Raw genomic sequence first — 18,730 nt, 5'->3', positions numbered from 1 at the left:
CGATAAAAATCTGAAATATCTGTAAATGTGTGCCAATGTCTGCAAAGCTGGCCAGCTTCGTTTATCAATAGAAACCAATAGTGTTTTATCACTATTTTAAACAGCCGGCAGCAGGAATAAAAAGTTGTGACAAAAGTTAAATATCGGAAAATTCGTGAACATATGTGCGAATGTGGTATCTCTGATCAGATTTGACAACCAGCAGAATGAACGCGTTGTCACTTGCTGTTCATCCTCTCACATACATTAAATGAACCTCTCGGGGCATCCGATACGACTGTAGGAATAGAGTGAGGAGAGTTGCGCGATGGTGATGTGACAATTGTCATCTCACCTCACACGCCGCGTAGAATCAGGCCGATTGGGGTACAAATCGAATATCGAAAATCGAACACATCGTGAAAATTGTCCAATTTCAAACGCTTATTGCTGAGTCATTTTATGATGGATTGATAACATTTTTGCGTCAATCGATTTCGTCATTCCATAACATTTTTTTTATATTGAAGAAAAAAATATATGTCATGAAACTAACTATCAAACAACTGAAAAATCTCAAACGCTAACCTAACGGAAATACCCACTTCTGACTGGTCGAAATTGACGACACATGCGGCGGTTTCCTAACAGAGACATAAAAACCAAGCTGCCTGGGGGAAATCGACATTGCAAATACATGAAAGTATCGGGAGTTTTTGTTCCTAGCGAAATGTGTTCCCCAACAGAGACATCAAAACCAAGGTGACCGGGTGAAATCGGCATTGTAAATATATGCAAGTCGGGGTCATTTTTATATTGCAAGTAAGGTAAGCGATACGATTAATTCTAGCGAATAAAATTTAAATTTGGAACTTATATTGTGAAAAATTTAGCACAAGTGTAAGTGTAAAATTGTATATGGTAGCAGTTGACACGGTATATGAAACGATTTATTTCAATTTTCATAAATAAGCACACCAAGGTGTGTTCCCGCTCGAGAACGGGTTGTTTGGTTTGAGCGGTCTGTTTTGTTGTGTTCATTTTCACCCAAGAAAAGTTTATAGGCGAGAAAAATTGGAAAAGCGGTGAAATATTAGAAAAAGTGATTTCCCATATTTCATATTTCCCATATACATATTATTAGTTATTGTTAGTCCAATTGAAATTCGCATTGGGTTGAATAAACTCTCAGAAAGTAAAAATTATAAAAAATATGTTTTCAAATATGTTTTCTCTTTCTAAAACAACATGTTTTCACTGATGAGAAAAATTGATAATTGTGTTCGGTATTGGTAATTATCTTATATTACATTGGTGAGTTATTTTTGACGTAGAACTACGTCTTTCATTAAGGGTGCCAAATCAGAAAACAGGTCACGTTTTTATGAAATAAAGTTAACGTTAATAACTATTTTTGTCTCGAACGGATTTTGACGATTTACATACTAAACGAATCGGAAATTCCCTAAGATTTGTTCAATATGCTATACATTAGAATCCCTTGGTTTGTAAATGGTTAAAATTCATGAAAACTTTAAGCGTTTCCATTTTCCCATACATTTGTTCTGTCCATTTGTGTGCTTTCGCGAACAGAGCTGTCAATAACGAGCAACATATCGACGACCAACGGAGGGGAAATCGTAGGATTTAAAGTCTCCGTGAACAAAGGAAAAGAAGAAGAATGAAGGGGAATTTTTGCCTAGAGTATAAACAGTGGATCTCGCTGAGGCAAACTTTCATTCGGCATCGGACTGTTGAGCAGTTCAGTTCACTTTGCTTTCGCTGCGCTTCGATCTAAGATTGGAGCCCACCAGTGGTAATCCAACTTGGATATCGTCGTGTGGTTTTTCCAGTTCGTTTTTCGCGTTATTCGTATTGTGTGTTATTCTTTCCGCGTCATAAATTGGATGCTTCGCATAGTGTGTGATGAGCAAGAAGAAGAGGAAGACTGGCTCGAGCCCTGCAAAAAACGAACGCATTGCCAGGGGCAATAAAATTTCGAGGCAAGCGTCATCTATTGATGCACGCGATGTTGGTGCAGTGAAAAGCGCTCGCACTGAATCGAGCCTTCGCATCGAACAACAGCGAAGTAAGCGACTTCGGCGCGTCGGTCTAAAATGTAAACGCCGTTACCCAGGCAGCAACCAAAATCAAGCTCCCCCCGCTGGTGGTGAAGGTGGTTGCTCTTGACAAACTCATCAGCGAATTCGCATCAATGGGTGTTACAGTACAAGCTGTGTGGCATAATTCAGTCTTTTTCCAAGCAGTTAACATTGTTTGTTTTCCGTCATCATAAGGGCTTCGTTGGTGCTTTTGACATTGCATGAATGCATTAAACTGATGTTATGGCGAAGCAGGCGTTAAGGTTGTACGCCAAAAAATCATTTGGGGAATGCAAAACATCTTGAATGTCGTACTGGAATGTTAAAAGTTATTTGGGTTCGCGTGCCAGTCGAAAAACTGCCTTCAACTAGGATTGCATTTGCACTAGTCTTGATCATAATGAAGCAATGCTACTGTTTTCGAGGTTGTTGATATTAAAAAAAAGAGTTTATTTGGCTTGTTTAATCACCAAGAAAGTGAATGTCGTTCTGGAATTTTGTATGTGAATAGGTTTCGCTTGCCAGTAGCAAAACTTCCTCCACTAAGGGTGACAGCTGCGCTTATCTCGAGTATGAGAAAGTAATGCAACTGTTTTCGAGGCCAGCAATATAAACAGAAGTGTTTCTTTTGAGAATAGCGCAAAATGATGAGAAGTGTTTATATTCCTAGTAGTTTCAAGGCAAGTCTATGTCAATTGCGAAAAAGGCCACCGGAATAGCGTTCGAGGTAAATTTTCAATGCATTGACATGAAATAAATTACGACATACGATCTGCGAAGGCGAAAATGAATCATCAGTCAATTATCGTCAACTGATTCTACAATGAAAAAAACATTTCAGAGATTATTCTACTAAGCAGTTGTTTCTAAAATTTCACAGCATTATAGAAATAATATCCAAGGTTTAAACAAGCGACTTTTATAATATAACAGCGTAGTTCTACGTCAACAATGCGGTCGTATCTTGGACACAACCTCCTATAATTTTTTTCTTTATTACATCCATACATAACACAGGAGGCATCTCATCTGATACGCACCATCCAACGACTGTTTAGCATCATTCTGTCATCATCACTTGGTGGAAACTGGTGGAGTGAACAAACAATACCCAACAACTAAACAATAGAGCCACCAAATCATTATCAAATAATTTAACGATGTAATTCTTCAAACATATCCAAATTCAACAGATAGCCTAATGGAATCCTACGTCAACTATGCGGTCGTGTCTCGGAAGTCTATCAAACTTTTTTATCGACCGAAACTGAGTCGGTGTAGTGTGCGCATATGCATATCGCGACTTACTGATTAAGTCGTCTGACCGATCTATCGGCCGACAAAAGTCTGCAGTCTGCAGTCTGCAGCTCTAATAGGTTCGGTTTGGATTTTTTGTTACAGTTCTGCGTTTGCTGGGATGCTTCGTACTGCGTTGGAGATGTAATTTTGCTAGGAGATACTGAAAAACTACTTAGATATTCAAGAAGTTAAGTATTCCAGTTTCAGTGCTCTAGACAGCGAGCAATTAACAATAGAGTAGATACATTTCATGAAAGTGGCAAAAAGATATGAAGGAAAATAACTTTTTTTTGTGAAAAAGTACAAGATACAAGAAAGTTAAAAATTCGATAAGTAGTAAAATTGCTTGTAAGGCAAAAGTGCGCAGCGTCTGTGGGGCAAATAATAAAAAATGAACTTCAAATAAATATTGTTTTTTTTTCAACAATGAGTTTCAAATAAATTAGGTGAAGGTAACAATGTATTTATAAACTTGATTCGTTCATAAAAAGAATTCTGTTTCAAATGTTGGACATTTTATATCGTCAGTCTCCTCCCTCCCAAAAATTTCCACGTGATATGTGGATTAATAATTTATTAATTTTAATAATTCATCATATTTCATAGGTACCAAGAATCAATCAGCACATAACAAAACCATGTTCGACCATAATACACACCTTTCTCCAGCCATAAAACATCATTCAACACCCCCCTTCTCCCCACTGGATGGCGCCAACACACTCTAGTTATGATGCTTCTTCCGCTAGTAATGATAAAGCATTTTTTTGTTACAAGTTATCTCAAAAGCTCAATTCAAAAAGTGCGCACCTTTGCCTCGTACCGTGCGCGCTTTTTCCCCCACTATGGGGCAAAAGTTCGCATTTGTCATTTTGTATTAAAATAGGTATGTGTCCAACTACAAACAAAACTCGAGAAATTCTTTTACTACGTTTCGAAGGTAATATGTATAGTTACAATTTGGTAAGCAAACTGCATTTTATTTGCTTTTTTTTTCAAGAGTTATTAGACGACAACAGTTAGGTGCGCACCTCACCACACTACTCTACATGTTGATGCTTAGAATTAATTAGTCAATCTACTCAAATTGCTTCGCGAATCGTTCGCGCTCCTCACTCAGTGAAAGCATTTATTTGTCGGTCCTTGTCATTGCTATCACATATTAGTATCAAAGAGATTTATTATTAAATTTCTTCAATAAAGGGTGTGTCACATCAAATTGCATCACGGAAAAAACGCTGTAGAAATTTAATTTTTAGGAATTATATCTTCAGCTTTCGCTTATAATCAGATAAGAGTGTATAGATCACGTTGGCCATGCTTCACTGTCAATTTTTCGTAAATTTGGAAAAATGTCGTCGAACGAAAAAGAGCGTCGTGAATTAATCCTGTACACTCATTTTGAGAATCCGGAGTTGTCACATCGGGACATCGGTAAGATGCTGGGAATCGTCCAATCCACGGTCAGCAGAGTACTAAAACGATACTTCGAGAACCTAACCATCGACCGGAAGGTGAAGAACGGCAAAAATGGATGCTCCGTCAGTGAAAAAGATCACAAGCGCGTAGTTAAGCAGTTTAGACGTGATCCGAGAAGTTCGGTCCGGGATGTCGCCAATAAGCTGAATTTGTCAAGTTCATTCGTCCAGCGGACCAAGCAGCGGGAGGGCCTGCGTACATACAAGGTTCAGAAGGCTCCTAACCGCGACGAAAGGTAAAACATGGTGGGGAAGACGCGAGCCCGGAAGCTGTACACCGAAATGCTGACAAGGCCGCATTGCCTGGTAATGGACGACGAAACCTACGTCAAAGCGGACTTTCGTCAACTGCCGGGCCTGTTGTTCTTCTCCGCAGAGGACAAATTCAGCGTTCCGGAGGAGATTCGCAAGCAGAAATTATTCAAGTTTGCCAAAAAGTACATGGTGTGGCAAGCGATCTGCTCTTGCGGAAAGCGGAGCGCCCCCTTCGTGATGACCGGCACGGTAAACGGGCAGGTTTACCTCAAGGAGTGCCTACAGAAGCGCTTACTACCACTGTTGAAGCAGCATGATGGCCCGACCATCTCCTGGCCGGATCTCGCTTCGTGCCACTATTCAAAGGACGTGTTGGAGTGGTACGAAGTCAACGGAGTCACCTTCGTGCCAAAGGAAATGAACCCGACCAACGCGCCGGAGCTTCGCCCAATAGAGAAATATTGGGCGATTATGAAGCAGGCCCTCCGGAAGAACCCAAAAGTTGTCAAATCGGAGGCGGACTTCAAGAGAAAATGGATTTCTGTGCAAAAAAAACTACAACCTGACGTTGTACAGAACCTTATGGACGGGGTAAAGAAGAAGGTGCGAGCATACGGGCTTCGGCTCGAAGTATGAATAAAAAGAAAATGCCAAAAGTTGTTTAATAGTTTTTATTTTACTGTCTAAAATTTTCAAAAGGATCGGTCTACTGGGCGAATTTCTACAGCGTTTTTTCCGTGATGCAATTTGATGTGACACACCCTTTAGATGTGCTCGCCAGTATTAATTTCTTAGTTCTATGTTAACAGTGCGATCGTATCTTGAACATTACCCTTCTTCAGTTCAGTTCAGTTCGGCACCATGACTAACGTGTTTGGGGCCCTCTGTGAAAAAAAAGGTTGAGTACCGCTGGTCTAGCCTGTTTGACAAATGGTTATTATATCATAATGATAACACGTTTTGTGTTTCCTAAACATTATCAAGTTTTAACTCGCACAGCGAAAACGTGTTGGAAGTGGCTAGCTAGCTGATTCGTCCTGCAAGACGTTAGTTTGAGATGAATGCTTATATCATATAAACAAAACAATCCCGAAATAGCTAAGAGCACTCGTACAGATCCGAAAGAGTTTAAAGTGTATCTTACAAGCGAAGCTATGCAGTCTCTAAAAAGTTTCGAGAGTGTGTTCGGTTTCCTGAAAGTGTGTTGCTGATGGCAAAAACTGCATAAACCCCACACCGGATACTCTCCGGTTCGCAATACTCCAGTGTCCGGTCCTGCATAGAAGGAGGCATTTCCCCCTGGGAACGCCCCGAAATATCGGATATGGTAATCCGCTGAAACCCATCTGCCACTAGAACAAGGATTCGATTTTGTGAACTTGACACGTCCAAACATATTTTGCATATCGTGAAACACAATATGGAGATCACAAACTTTATTATGCTGTTCGGCCCGCATAGAGTAATGTGGAGTAAAGGTGCGCACCTAACTGTTGTCGTCCAATAACTCTTGAAGTAAAAGCAAATAAAATTCCGTTTGCTTACCAAATTGTAACTATATGTGTTACCTTCGAAACGTATTACAAAATATTTCTCGAGTTGTGTTTGTAATCGGACAAATACCTATTTTAATACAAAAAGATAAATGCGCACTTTTGCTCCATAGTGGGGGCAAAAGTGCGCACTTATTGAATTGAATTTCTGAGATAACTTATACCAAAAATAAATGCTTTATCGTCAGAAGCGGGAGAAGCATCATTACTAATCCGTTGCTCCGTTCTTGAGTTAAATCGTGAGGAACGGACACCAAATAATTTTTATTTATATAGACAAGTTAATAACTACATAGTTACATTCACTTGATTTATTTGAAACTCATTGTTGAAAACAACAATATTTATTTGAAGTTCATTGTGGAAACATAAACATAAACGAAACATAACCGTTATTGAATTGAATGCATGGTGAAAATAAAAAAAATCATTTGAAATTAATTTAGCATTGTTTTTAAGCAATTGTTTGTTTTTATTCCTCATCTTGGATTTCGGTTCTGAGAATGCCGACGCTTTGTCTTGGAGCGCTGTTGTGGGGTTCGAAGAGACAGACGATGGTTCCTCATGAAGCTAGCATCCCAATATCTTTCTGCCAGTTTTGTAACTTGGTTGAATTCGTGCTGGAGGTTGTTGGCTTCCACTAAATCAAACGCCAGACGCCGTAAATCTTCGAGATTCATACCATAGAAAGCTTTGTCCGGTGCTCTGCAGTGGTCCGCCAGATCCTCAGACTGCTCACTCGTAAATACCTATCTGAACCGCCCTAAGTGCTTCTGCTGGGATGATGTGTCAGACATCCCAGCAGAAGTGGAAATGTCAATAAATTTGATTCAAAAACAGTGAGGTCTGCCGCAATCCGACGCTTCGAGACTCCCTCCCGAAGCCTCTGTCGCACCATTTGAGCATTTCTCGAGTGCATTGCTTCAAAACAGTTTTCTTCTTGTGGGTCCCGTTTAAAATTTTGTTGAAAACATTTTATATATATTTTTCAGAGCAAAACGCTAGTGCAAACTTTTACCCCACAGCCACTGTGTACCTTTGTCCCACAATCAATTTTTCAACAAATCGAATTTAAAAAAAAGACGGGTGGGTAATGTCGGGGACATAACCGGAGTGACGTAGGACTATGCAAAGGGGACAGCTTTTGTTAAATATATATTTTAAATATATTGTTTTATTTTCTTCACCTACGTGAATACCTACCTATCTACCTGAAAAATGGATTAGTTTACTGTTTACTCTTTATGAATATGTTAATGGTTCTGAAAAGAACCTTTGGTGTTGTGTTTTTGTTATCACTCGATATTCCCATCTTGTTCGGCTAAACCTTCCTGTTTAGCGATTTGTTGTCACTCGCCACAGCTTTCACAGTTGGAAAATTTCTTCCCATCCAGCTTGTGACATATTTTACAGTAAATTACATTCAATGGCACGTCGCATTACCACCACTCAGTGCCGGATTGGAGGTAATTGAACATTTGCGATGACAGTGGTACAGTGTCGACTTTCAATGTGGGATCATAATTTGGATCTCTATGTTTACAAAAATGTCCAACTAAATAAGTCACATTACATGTCCGTCCAATTAGCTAAATGTCGAACTAATTGTAGATTACTGTACTTTCAATCTGGAAACAATTAAAGAATTGGTGGAAATTGAATAATCAGGAAAGTCCCCAACTATCAATAAGCTCAGAACAACTGCCAAATTCACATACTCATCAAATCCTGGCAAACAAATTATGAAAACATCAATTTGTGTTTTATTATTATTTTGGATAATGTTTTAGAAAGCATTGAACTTTATTTCCTAAACTCTTTTTTGGAAGGTTTAATGGCCCTGAAAAGCGCCTTGTTTTATGGAATGGTTCCAATTTAGAAAACTTAGTACTCGTGGTTTTGAAAAAAACCATTTCGAACGCCCTCGATGCCGCCTTGTTCTGGATTTGCCACCAAAGCAGTTTGTATAAAGAACAAACTTTTTTCTTCTGCTACCTGATGCCGTTTTGCGATTGCGTTTGCCACTCGCCATTCGCTGCAACTGCCTGTTGTCTTGATGTCCGCCGAACCGAATATGTTATGTTCCGAATGCAGGTTTTCTTATCGTCGCGAGCAGCTTTGCCAGCCAACTCGATCACTCCGGCGGCCGAAACTATATAACGTCGGCTAGGTGGACTGGTACACAGGTACTAACGCGCTCGACCTAGCTACCTTTTCCGGTGCAATTGGCGGATACAGCTACGGGAAATTGCAGACCACCACGGTTCGAGCGGGATTTTGCCTTTCCCTTCACTTTTCCTCCTTTGCCATATCCAACCATGGCTGCTTGTGTTGGTTTGTTGATGTGAGGTGATGCGAAACGATGTGGTGTACGGTTCGGATGAGAATGATCGTTACGGCAGCGGAGAGGGGATTTTTAAGCTGACTGGCTGGCTCGAGAATTACGCATGTGTGAGACTGCGACCAATGTTTCCCTCATTTTTTTCTTTTTCCTTTCCAATCGTGCTTCATTCTATTTCGCTGCTGCTCTGGTTGCCCGTTTTGGTCGGTACGATTTGAGGAGCACAAAATGGACCAATCAAAAATGGGCACATAGTGTATTTGGACATTGCTTGATATTTCACAATTATTCAATTATTTATCTCAAGAAAAATGAAATGTTATTCGTTATGATAGATGCGTAGATATATTTCCTATCAATTGATGCAAAAACCTTTGCGATCTATTGAGAAATGCTCGAGTTATAAGCGTTCCAAATCTTGCATTTTTTCCTACTTGTTCAGTGCCTAGATTTCCATTTCACCCCCTATATCTTCCGGTTAGACGTAGTCCTACGTCAAAAGCTCTTGAATTTTTTCACAAAAACGAATACGCACTATCATCTATTATGGAATGAAGGTTTCCTTGACAATGTAGTTTCGAACTTTCCAGTTATTTTAGGTAAGTAAATCGCCATCTCCAAAACTGAAAAAAATAGATCAAAACATCGCAAAATTCTTTTTTACCTCATAACTTTTTGCCACAATCATGAAATGTATTTTGTTTATATGTGTGAGCTGATGGTGTAATAATGTATCAAACGAATACAGTCAACTCTCCTATAACGCGGTGAGTGCGTACCGCGTTATATGGAAACCGCGCTATAAGAATCTCGTATTTTACATACAAACCAGGCTAATCCGTAGCGCGTTGTATGGAAACCATCTACCTGTTGTATGGAAACCGCGCTATAAGAAACTCAGAATGAGTACAAATCACATCATTCGTACCGCGTAGTATGGAGACCAATAAGAGATCATAAACGGAAATTTTGAAAAAATAAAACAAAAAGTATAGGGGTCTGAGTCTAGGGGCACGGACGGAAGTTTGACTTAGGACTGTAATTGTTGAGAACAGTTGTTTTTTAAATGTAATTCTTTCATTGTTCACAAATCTGTTTAATTCTTTTGAAACTCTAAATAGTAGCCCTGAAAAGGACGGAAACCGTCAAACGGCTTGTAACGGTTTGTACTCATTGTGCTGTGCCGATATCCTCATTCCCACACTAGACCATATGTTTCCAATAAAACACCGATTCATTCATTCTCCCATTTCCATGTCATAAACTACCCAAACACTCTCCTTCCCCGAATCCATACTCATTATTTGTAACGTGAGAAGTCCCAAGCGCCCTAGCGCTAAGCGACATGACTCACTAACCTCCATCTGTTTACCATTAGCACAAGGTGCAATGCTCAGCCCTCCGCATCGCATTGCGACCTGACCCACATCTGTTTACTATTAACGAATGGCACATAGCATAGCGTAACTATAGCTATCCCTCTCTTGGAAGTATTGAACCATTTATTATATACACTAGGCTAAGAACTTTCTTGTAAGCAAAACGACAGAAATAAAATCAATCTGGTAAATACCTCAAACTGGCAAAGTACCTCAATCCGAAACTCTCCAGTAGAAAACTCCGAACAGAATACTCATAATCGAGAGCAGTAGCTTTTTCGGTGGAATAATGCTCGTTTGCAGACTATCACAATCAAGTCGTATTGGTTGTACTGCTCAATCTATCATAGAAGGAATTGAGTCATTAAGAATTATGAATATAAGAAGATTGAAGATTGACCCTTTGCGGTCGTTTGTCTGCTCTTAGTCACCACAATAAGGAATCATACTAAATACATCATTAAACGATGTTATAGTTTAATTCTTTTCTCAGTTGATGTCTCAGGCGAAAAAATTGTTGGATAAATTTGCTCTATAATGGTATATATTATAACAGATATCGTAAGAACGATTTAGCGTAATATGCATTTGTAAACTCTTAAATAAACATTACATTTTTCGTAGAGTGACCCCCTATATAGAAATCAAAGACGTAGTTGTGGGGTCGCTATTCCGCCGCTGGCAAATCGCCCGAGTTTCGCGGAGCCACACAGCGCACGTCCAACCTGTGGGACTGCTGACGAATGAACTGACGAGCAAGGGAGATGAAAGGCCTCGTTCGGTTCTATGCTAACTGGTGCATTGGTGTGAGTGTAAGCACATCAAGTGACAACTTACGTGCGCACAGCTGAACTGATGGTAGACCCTCATCGGGTTGTCTTGCCTATGCCCCACATCTCCCCTCTTCTCTAAAAAAAATGGGTTGTACTGAGGTGGTTCGGTAAATTCTACCAAGAAGAAAAAAATATATATATCAAAACCACACCAAATAATCGTTCCCTTAAATTCACATGAAATGTAAGTGCCATGGGAAAACGTATTTAAACATTTGAATCGGATTATAAAATATCGTACATTAAATCGGAATGTATTGCACTTTGTTCAGATTTATTAACGTACTTGCATAATATATCTGACATATAATGAATTTTGAGTGTATGCTACGCGCAGCTGCTTCCTCCGATGGGCGCTTCTCTTCTGTTTGCTCGATGAACAAATAACCTTCGGAAGGCAAGAGAGAAAGAAAACATTACAGCAAAGGTTGAAAACTTGATATCTTCTGTCCGGGCGGCTTTATCTTATACCTATCACGTTTGCTACAGCTTCGTTCTATCCTTGCAGGCCGCAAGGGCAAAAGTGATAACAGTCAATAGCAGTTATAAAACAAAAAGGAACTTGGAACGTGATAAACCGTTTGGTTATTGATCAAGTGCACGGCACAGGTTTTTCCCGGGATAATTGAATTAAATTACGTTTGTTGTCCTCGGAATTGTTCGTTACCTCAATTGTCCAACTAATAATTCAACATAGCGGCAATTGCTCCGAACTGAGTATATCAATGCTTCGCAGCGCCCGCTAAAACATTATAAAAATCGGTTTCCTTTGATCGTTAGTAGCTTCGTTTAATACCATACAATAAAACGGATTCAAACTGACGTAACCAAATTATGCAACAATAATTACTATCTCCAATAAACCATCCACGGTCTCTCTCTTATGTGGAGGACAATTTAAATTGGTGATTGACCTTAAACAAGACTGTGTAACAAAAACATAATTTTGGGAATCCTTTTTGAACTGAATCACATCGCTCATGCTGTACCATTCATCGACAGATTTATCACAAATGTACCAATAGTATCGCATTACAAAACTATTACAAATAATCAAGTATTTTGCAGAGCTTTGCTAAATTGCACATGTCGTTACCAAATGTCGAAAAACTGGAATTTAGTTAACAGCGGTTATCCCAACTCGCGCTTTTTTCTTAATTTCTTCATTCGTGGTTCTCCCAACTCACGTTTTTTTTTTTTTTTAAATTTCCTCATTCGTGGTTCTCCCAACTCACGTTGCGCTCCAAGTTTGAATGTCATAAAAGTGCGGTTATCCCAACACGCTCTTGTTTTTGTTAAATTGTTACATGTGTGGTTATCCCAACTCACACGACACTGTTGCTAAGTGGGCAAAAACTATTTCTTCTTCCTTTTCTTTTTTCGCTCATATCGTATTGTATGCCATGTTGTCTAACAATGTGTGGTCATCCCGAGCTCACACGAACGTTGAAACTAATCACAATTCATGCGAGCTGTGCCGTATTGCCGGCTCGGACGCCGCCGAAGCTCACCGCCTTCAAATGGACAGATCAGGTAAACGACAAAGTCCTAAACGGGGGGGCTGGTTATGGTTGACGAAAGCTATGCGTCTGTCGCTGCGTTAGGGGAAAGCGAAATCCCATTAAAAATCTAACCACTTTGGACGCATTTCGCAAAACCGAGAGTTGTGTGAAAGTCACCTTACGCTGACTGAATAAAAATCAGCAACCGACGACTTTGACCGTATATCACTCGTCATTCTTCCACCGTGCACACTTCGAAGACGTCAGCAACAGGTACAACAGCATCAGCAGGGGAATCACAGTACAAATAGTCTATTTTTGATTGAAAACAACGAGAAAACAGTTTTCGGTGAACATGCACTTTTACTTCACCGTGCAAACACACGCATCACAGTCCCACACACAGGCAGGCAACGTAATTGTTCTCGTATCGGACGTATCGGAAGTTTTTTGCGTTTTCCTTCTGCTCCACTGACGGGTTGAGTGTGCGCCTGGTTCGAAATATTTTATCTCTTGCCCCGTTTCGTTCTACTGTGGTCATTAGTCATCGCATCCACAACGTCTCACACTATCACTGTATCAAGAACATCCTCTCGTGAACAACACAAAAATATATATGACATCACTGCGTTCCTCCGATTATCCCGTTCGTACCGGATCACCGTTGCATACGCGCGGAAATATTTGAAGGGAACTAAGGAATTACCATCATTTTTCACGAACTGCAGCTCATCGTCGATATGTGAGAAGTCACCCAATGTATTGTCCTCGGCCATGCTTATCAGGTCGTCACTGGAGAACCTCGCATTCGTCGACCGTTGCTCGTCACTTTTCCAACAAGGTGCTTTTTCCCTGATTGCGCCACGTCGAAAATTCGATGTGATTGATCAGAAGCGGGTAAGCATCAGCTCCCGCTCCTGGCAGGATCGCCAAATGTGGGGTCGCTATTCCGCCGCTGGCAAATCGCCCGAGTTTCGCGGAGCCACACAGCGCACGTCCAACCTGTGGGACTGCTGACGAATGAACTGACGAGCAAGGGAGATGAAAGGCCTCGTTCGGTTCTATGCTAACTGGTGCATTGGTGTGAGTGTAAGCACATCAAGTGACAACTTACGTGCGCACAGCTGAACTGATGGTAGACCCTCATCGGGTTGTCTTGCCTATGCCCCACAGTAGTCCTACGTCAAAACTAAACTAAAAATTTTCATTTAAATGTTAAAATTTCAAAACTGCATTCGGGTGTTCTTCTCTGATAAAAGTGGGTCCCTACCTGGATAGGGATTACGAACGTTGATGATGCTGAAGTTAATAAAGTGGCTTCGCATACTCAATCTCAATCAATCTCATTATTTCTGTAACCATTTTAAAGTATACTGATTTTTTAAAAACAAAACACAATAAGCTTTTGCACATTTGTGAACTCTACAACAGTTCATGTTGCAAACGTTTATCTTCGAATGAAGTACTAGTAGCAGCTGAATACTACCTAAATAATGAGAGAGTACAGGATTCATTCAAACTCTTGTGATCATCCTTTCTTTTTAACATTTCAGATAAACCCCCTTCCGCTTTCTGCAGTACTATTTTCTACCGCTTCTCTAACCCTGCTTAGTAACCAAACGGGCGCACCTTTTTTCATAGATCTGCCTTAAGCTCATCAAGTAGTTTGATAGGTTTGGCAATGACAGCTAATTTTGCAGCACATCTTGACTTGCGAATCATATCCTCTTAGCCGGAGCCTGCCTGAAACCGATGTCGTAAACGGCTAAAAGATTATCTTGAATGTTTATATATGTCACATCAAATTGCATCACGGAAAAAACGCTGTAGAAATTCGCCCAGTAGACCAATCCTTTTGAAAATTTTAGACAGTAAAATAAAAACTATTAAACAACTTTTGGCATTTTCTTTTTATTCATACTTCGAGCCCAAGCCCGTATGCTCACCCTTCCTCTTTACCCCGTCCATGAGGTTCTGTACAACGTCAGGTTGTAGTTTTTTTTAACAGAAATCCATTTTCTCTTGAAGTCCGCCTCCGATTTGACAACTTTTGGGTTCTTCCGGAGGGCCTGCTTCATAATCGCCCAATATTTCTCTATTGGGCTTCGTACCACTCCAACACGTCCTTTGAATAGTGTCACGAAGCGAGATCTGGCCAGAAGATGGTCGGGCCCTCGTGCTGCTTCAATAGTGGTAGTAAGCGCTTCTGTAGGCACTCCTTAAGGTAAACCTGCCCGTTTACCGTGCCGAAGGGGGCGCTTCGCTTTCCGCAAGAGCAGATCGCTCGCCACACCATGTACTTTTTGGCAAACTTGGATAGTTTCTGCTTGCGAATCTCCTCCGGAACGCTGAATTTGTCCTCTGCGGAGAAGAACAACAGGCCCGGCAGCTGACGAAAGTCCGCTTTGACGTAGGTTTCGTCGACCATTACCAGGCAATGCGGCTTCGTCAGCATTTCGGTGTACAGCTTCCGGGCTCGCGTCTTCCCCACCATGTTTTGCCTTTCGTCGCGGTTAGGAGCCTTCTGAACCTTGTATGTACGCAGGCCCTCCCGCTGCTTGGTCCGAATGAACTTGACAAATTCAGCTTATTGGCGACGTCCCGGACCGAACTTCTCGGATCACGTCTAAACTGCTTAACTACGCGCTTGTGATCTTTTTCACTGACGGAGCATTCATTTTTGCCGTTCTTCACCTTCCGGTCGATGGTTAGGTTCTCGAAGTATCGTTTTAGTACTCTGCTGACCGTGGATTGGACGATTCCCAGCATCTTACCGATGTCCCGATGTGACAACTCCGGATTCTCGAAATGAGTGCACAGGATTAATTCACGACGCTCTTTTTCATTCGACAACATTTTTCCAAATTTACGAAAAATTAACAGTGAAGCATATAGGAAGGCTGTGGCAATATCATCGCCGCGTAATATGGAAACCGCGTTCTGAGAGTACCGCGTTATAGGAGGATAAACTGTACACTGTTGTCGAATTTTTATGCTCGTTTGCTTCAAAAAGGCCAATGTGCACTTTTGCCCCGTGCGCACCTTTGCCCCGCACTACTCTATTGTTCTTTCTTGTAGACAAAACAAGATTTCCAATCAATACTCCCCCACGGCGTATTCTTCTGCTTTCAGCCGATCTGCCATCGCACTGCTCACGGGGGAAGCCATCGAAACTGGTGGTCTGGTGCGAGGAAGTCGATTACGGTATGTTCACAGCATCCACTATGCTCCAAGCAGAACACGTACGTTGTTTGCAATTACTTGAAAGTGAACTTGAAGCGAACGATGCTCAATCGAGCAGAATTTAAACTCTCATTATTGGATGTTGGCAAATATTTTTACTATGCTTCACCTTATTTTTACTCCTTGATTGCATATGGATGATCTTCTCCCGATTTGTAAACATTCAGAGACTGAAAGAGGAGCCAACCAAATTACTTGGATATCCTGCAGACTATTCGTTTAATTTAGATTAGCATTTGAGATTGAATAATATAATATCTTATTTAAAATTTGAAATACCAGCAGCAACCTTTAACTGCTTGGGATAAAACGTACTTTACTTTCTCACTGTCACTGTATATTGGAAGAGTAATACCACGCCGATATATTGAGTACATTTTGAAAAAAAAAACTCGAAAGTTCAATGTCATATAAAAACTTTTTTCTGCCAATTAATGCAACGAGCACATGTATTTACTCCTAATAAAACAAAATGCTGTATAAGTTTTCGTCTCTTTTTTCTCGCCATACACATTTTACATATCATCAGTTATCAGTTATACACCGACCGATGCACAGACATCTCCACCTTCGTGAAATACTATCTATATATATAAAAATGGAATGTTGTCTGTCTGTCTTTCTGTCTTTCTGTCTTTCTGTCTTTCTGTCTTTCTGTCTTTCTGTCTTTCTGTCTTTCTGTCTTTCTGTCTTTCTGTCTTTCTGTCTTTCTGTCTTTCTGTCTTTCTGTCTTTCTGTCTTTCTGTCTTTCTGTCTTTCTGTCTTTCTGTCTTTCTGTCTTTCTGTCTTTCTGTCTTTCTGTCTTTCTGTCTTTCTGTCTTTCTGTCTTTCTGTCTTTCTGTCTTTCTGTCTTTCTGTCTTTCTGTCTTCCTGTCTTTCTGTCTTTCTGTCTTTCTGTCTTTCTGTCTTTCTGTCTTTCTGTCTTTCTGATTCTTATGCACTCGAAAACTACGACAAACTCGACATGAAAATTGGTATGTAGGGGTTTTTGGGGTCGGGGAAGGTTCTTATGATAGTTCGAGACCCCTCCCCCCTCTCTAAGGGGGGCTGCCATACAAATGAAACACAAATTTCTGCATTATTCAAGAATTAATCAAGCAAATGAAACCAAATTTGGCATGTGGAGGTTTTGGGGTGCAACAAATGTTTCTGTGGTGGTTAGACACTCTTCCCCCTTCTCTATGGGGGGCTGTAATACAAATGAAATACAAATTTCTGCATAACTCGATAACTAATGAAGTAAATGGAGCCAAACTTGGCATGTAGAGGTTTCAGGGGGTAAGAAACGTTTCTATGGTGATTAGACACTCCTCCCCCTCTTTAAGGGGAGGATGCCATACAAATGAAACACAAATTTCTGCATAACTCGATAACTAATGAAGTAAATAGAGCCAAACTTGACATGTAGAGATTTTAGGGGGTAAGGAACATACAGGGTGGGCCATTTAAAGTGGAAGCATCTGGCAACCCCATAACTTTTGACAGAGATGTCAGATTAACAAATGTCATATCGCGTTGGAAGCGTCATTTCAGTACAATTTTAACCATGGAACAATACACACCTAAACAACGCGCTGAAATTGTTCAGCTGTACTTTCAAAATAACTTCTCAATTGTGTTAACTAAACGTGCGTGGAAAAATAAAAATAAAGTTAAAACATCGCCTGGAGACAACGCTATACGTCGATTATATGCCAAATTAATATCGTCTGGTAGTGTTGGTAATGCCAGTCATCTATCCAGACAACGAGCAAGACGTTTCGACGAGAATATTGATGCCGTTCGAGCCAGTGTTGCAGAGACTCCATCGACATCAGGTCACCATCGTTCGCAAGAGTTAGGCATCGCTCGAACCACTCTCCGACGCATAATTCGTGTTGATTTGAAAATGTTTCCGTATAAAATTCAAATGGCTCAACAACTTAACCCATCTGACTTACCACGTCGACTTCTGCCATACAAATGAAACATCAAATTCTGCATAACTCGAGAACTAATCAAGTAAACGAAACCAAATTTGGCATGTAGAGGTTTTAGGGTGCAATATTTCTATGATCTTTAGCCACTCCTTCCCCCTCTCTACGGAGGAGCTGCCATACGAATGAAACACAAATTTCTGCATACCTCGAAAACCAATCAAGCAAATGAAGCCAAATTTGGTATGTGACGGTTTAAGGGGGCAAGAAACGTTTCTATGGTGGTTTGACACTCCTCCCCCTCCCTAAGGCGGGGGGGGGGCTGAATTACTCGAGAATCAATCACGCAAACGGAGCCCAATTTGGGATGTGAGGGTTTTTGAGTACGAGAAATGTTTCTAAGATGGTATGACCCCTCTCCCTCCTCTGGAATGGAGGGGGGGGGGGTTCCAAAAAATTAAAACAAATATTTCAATCAAACATATTCGAACCAAACATGACAATTGAAAATTTTCGGAAAACTCTGATAAAAATGGGAAAATTTTCGAAAATTCAATTCCCATACGCTCTACAATTTCCTAGTGACAAGCGTTGTTAGTCCATTTGATGTTTGTGCTAACGACATTGATCTTTGTTCGAAAGTGGAAATTGATTTCAATGTGATGAAACTCACTCCTATAGCTTCTTCTATTTATATAAATAAAAATGGATCGCCGAATGTGTTGATAAGAGCAAAACTCGAGAAAGGAATTGTCCGATTTAGGGCTGTCTTTATTCTATCATATTTTCTGTATCAAACATTTATTCCATCGGCGTTTCTGAAGAACAGGTATAGATGAAGCAGAAGATC

The 18,730-nt window shown here is 40.5% G+C and overlaps 1 protein-coding gene across 1 annotated transcript in view; it reads right to left on the bottom strand.

Annotated features, from left to right (window-relative positions):
• LOC129772804 (adipokinetic hormone/corazonin-related peptide receptor variant I-like) overlaps nucleotides 1-13,797 on the bottom strand; it is a 345,849-nt gene extending 332,052 nt beyond the window's left edge. The window contains exon 1 of the mRNA XM_055776278.1: nucleotides 13,428-13,797. The gene's annotated coding sequence lies outside the window, so the exon portion shown is untranslated. The remainder of the gene's footprint in view (nucleotides 1-13,427) is intronic.
• Nucleotides 13,798-18,730: the final 4,933 nt, after the last annotated feature.

Source organism: Toxorhynchites rutilus, chromosome 3 (genome assembly GCF_029784135.1).
Source record: "Toxorhynchites rutilus septentrionalis strain SRP chromosome 3, ASM2978413v1, whole genome shotgun sequence".
NCBI lineage: Eukaryota > Metazoa > Arthropoda > Insecta > Diptera > Culicidae > Toxorhynchites > Toxorhynchites rutilus.
Note: the sequence above shows the minus strand (reverse complement) of the source record. Positions and strands in the feature narration are given on the sequence as shown.